Raw genomic sequence first — 3,620 nt, forward strand, 5'->3', positions numbered from 1 at the left:
TAGAATATGAGGCAGAAAGGATTGAAGAGCCGGGGGAACAGGATTTAAGCTAAGAAAAATGTCTCCTGAATGTTTCAGGGAAGCTGTGCTAGTAAAATGTAAACACGATTTTCACATAGCAGGACCTACACAAGGACATATGTTGACATACCACCAGGTACAGTCGAAGTTGGAGCAGACCTTAGATGTAGAAAAAGAAAATCACATAAAAACACACACATGTGGCAACACATTCATGTGTGTACACCACACAGAGAAACAAGAAAAAAAAAACATTGTATCAGTCAAGAGAGTTTCTTATTGTTGGGTTGCATTTTACATGGTCTTGCTTTCTATGATATTCCCCTCAGCAGAGTTCACTTAAGGTGGAGGAACATTTTGCAGTAGCTGTGCCCAGGCATGGAACCAGGTTAGAGGAGTGCTTTATAGTAGGAAAATTTGGTATAATGTAGGGTAGGGTAGTGTGTGTGTGTGTGTGTGTGTGTGTGTGTTTGTGTGTTATACTGTTGTATATTAAATACATGAAAAATTGTACTGGTTGTAGAACCCATGAAGGGTTGCGTTGTTTCTTTGCCTTGATGGAGACTAAACTCAGGGCATCTTTGCATGGCCAAGTAAACTCTCCACCACTGATCTATATCTCTAGTTCAAAAAGTTCCTTTTTTCAAACTTCTAATTAACTACCTAAAATTCTAGAGTATGCCACACAATGCCCTTATTTATTACCCTCCCACAGTTATTGCAGGGAAAGGGTTTGGCTGATAAAACAGCTGCATAATGGATAGAGGAAGAAGGTGTTATTCTTCCCACAGTTCATAATCTATATCCTACAATTAATACATAGGCCAGATCAGGACCTCTGAGTTTCACAAGTGTTTTCAGTGGTCGAAAACATCTAATAAAAAAAGTCTACACTAGCTGTTTCACCCAGAGATTGAACTGTTGGGCCTTTGTTTCAGGGAAAGCTGATGTCCAAGCAAAACCCTTCATTCTATTGCTCATAGACCTGTATTCGTACTAGCTAGCCCAAAATTCCCAGCTGGCAAATGGTACACCCCAATCATGATATAGCACACAGCAATGCAAAGGAGTACGAGCAGAGGGTGTATCTCTTTTTTACTAAATGTGGTGCGGGGTAAGCAAATGTAGGTCCTCCCACACACTGGGCACACAATTTTCCCACAAGCTGCATTTCTACAGAAGGGAATTTTGACATACACCATCAAGTATGGATAATTATGCTCATGGTGATGAGCAGGAAAGGTCAACACCAACTATTTTTATATGACATTTTTGAAATGAAACGATTATGGAAATAGTAAACAATGATGTGTGCCAGGCAGAATACAGCCAATACATAGGCGAATGCCAACAGCAAACCACTGAACTGAGAATGGGACCCCCGTTGAAGGAATCACAGAAAGGACTGGAACAGCTTGAAGGGGCTCGAGACCCCATATGAACAACAAGCCAAGCAACCAGAGCTTCCAGGGACTAAGCCACTACCCAAAGACTATACATGGACTGACCCTGGGCTCCAACCTCAAACATAGCAATGAATAGCCTAGTAAGAGCACCAGTTGAAGGGGAAGCCCTTGGTCCTGCCAAACCTAAACCCACAGTGGACGTGATTGTTGGGGTAGGGCTGTAATGGGGGGAGGATGAGGAGAGGAACACACATAGAGAAGGGGTTAGGGAGATGTTGGCCCGGAAACCGGGAAGGGGAATAACAATCGAAATGTAAATAAGAAATACTCAAGTTAATAAAGATGGAAAAAAAACAATGCTGTGTGCTACCCCAGTTTTACATACGCTACTGCGTATCATCATAAAAACTAGCATGAATCAGAATTTTTCTATGGGACAATTGTGCCAGTTGGTTATGGTGGTGCTTGCATGGATTTGCATATAGGATACACAAACAGAAAGTTCTGCATACCCACTATAACAGTGTAGGTGCCTTCTCTTTGATGTATTTTTGTAAATGAAGGTAAATTATCAGACCTAACTAGATGAAGAATAATCTACATGTTTAGATTCTTCTCAGTCTCGATATAATGATCCTGAACTGCCACACACACACACAGACTCACACACGGCTCCATCAGACCTAGTACTTGTTCTGGGTTACAGTCAACAAAATTGAATGAAAGCGGTTTGAAAACAGAAAGCCAGAAACCTTAAATAGTGGTTCTAAATTTATTGGAACAAGTAAGAAAGGAAAAGCCAAACATCTGAGGAGCAGAAAATGGTTGCTTGCACCATGGGAAGAGCATGGGAAGTATAGAAGCTCTGCTTAGTGGTAGTCTCTCCTGAGGAATATCTCTTCCCAAAATGCCTCAAGGAGGATGCCAAAACTCCTAAGGAAAAGATGGCTAGATTTGTGGAATAAATTAGAATCATAATCTGGAGGTATTACTGTCAGCGTGTTCGACATAGTTACTCCTGCTGACCATGCTCCCAGAAAGATATTGGTGCACCTGATCCCCATAGGTTTGGATCCTCCTTCTTGTGAGGAAGACAGTGTCAGAGTCATTCTGTCCAATCATGGAGAACCTTTTGAAACATCCTTTTGATTTTCTGCTGCCACTGCATTTTCTCTCTTTTCTGTATGGTGTCTTACACAAGATGGGGCTGGGTAGTATTAGGGTTGAGTGTCGTTACTGAAGTCTAGTGTTACCTTTTCTCAGGAGGGTGGGAAAAGATCGCTGCAGCCCCAGTTTCCACAGAGACCCTGTCCCCACACACTTCTGGCAGTAGTGGTATTCACATAAGAATACCACCTCATATATATCTCATGGGGAAGAGGGTTTCTTTTTCTTGCCACATTTGCAGAGTAACAGAACCCTGACCTGTTTCTTTTTCTTGAATTCAACTGTGTTCAGTTTCTTTTGAGGTGATTTTGAACTCTATTGATGTTGCTTTTCATCCATCCTTTCTAACGGAAAAAACATATTAGAAACACAAAGGGTCTATTCAAAATATCTCTAGCTGTACACACTCCTTTAATACCTACACACCTACACACACACCCATGTTGGAAGGTTCCTTTCATGGGTTCAGAGATGGAAACCTCAGTTTGAAACTGTTTCCTGCAGATTGTTTTCATTTGGTTGTGTTTTGTTTTGTTTTTCTTTTGCTTTGTTTATGGTACCAACTCACCAACAGGCAAAGGGATGCACTTCATGTTTTTGGAATATCAGTTTCAGCACAGCTTTGTCTGCAGTTTTCAGTATGTGTGCCATGAGAAACCCAGGAGAGGAATCCTGCAAGTGGAGTACACACATCACCATTTCTTAGTGTTCAGATACTTTTGAAATGTCTTTTGAAACACACAACTCATCCTTAATGTTTCCTATAAGCCCTTACTCTCTAGACATAAAGTAACTGAATGCAGTCCTGTCTCAGAGGGTACTCCCTAGCAGGATGTGTGTTCTACATGACCCATAGCTTAGACTTTGCTTCCTTAATATCACCCCTTGCTGAGACAAGCAGAGAGGAGCAAAGGGAGCCCATGAAGAATGTCAATAAATGCAGATTGAGGTTGGCCAAAGCTGACCCATCTCATGTAATGTTTTATGACATGGGCCAGATCTTAGAGAGCACAGAGCGCCACAGTG

This window comes from Rattus norvegicus, chromosome X (assembly GCF_021556685.1).
Source record: "Rattus norvegicus strain SHRSP/BbbUtx chromosome X, alternate assembly SHRSP_T2T, whole genome shotgun sequence".
Taxonomy (NCBI): domain Eukaryota; kingdom Metazoa; phylum Chordata; class Mammalia; order Rodentia; family Muridae; genus Rattus; species Rattus norvegicus.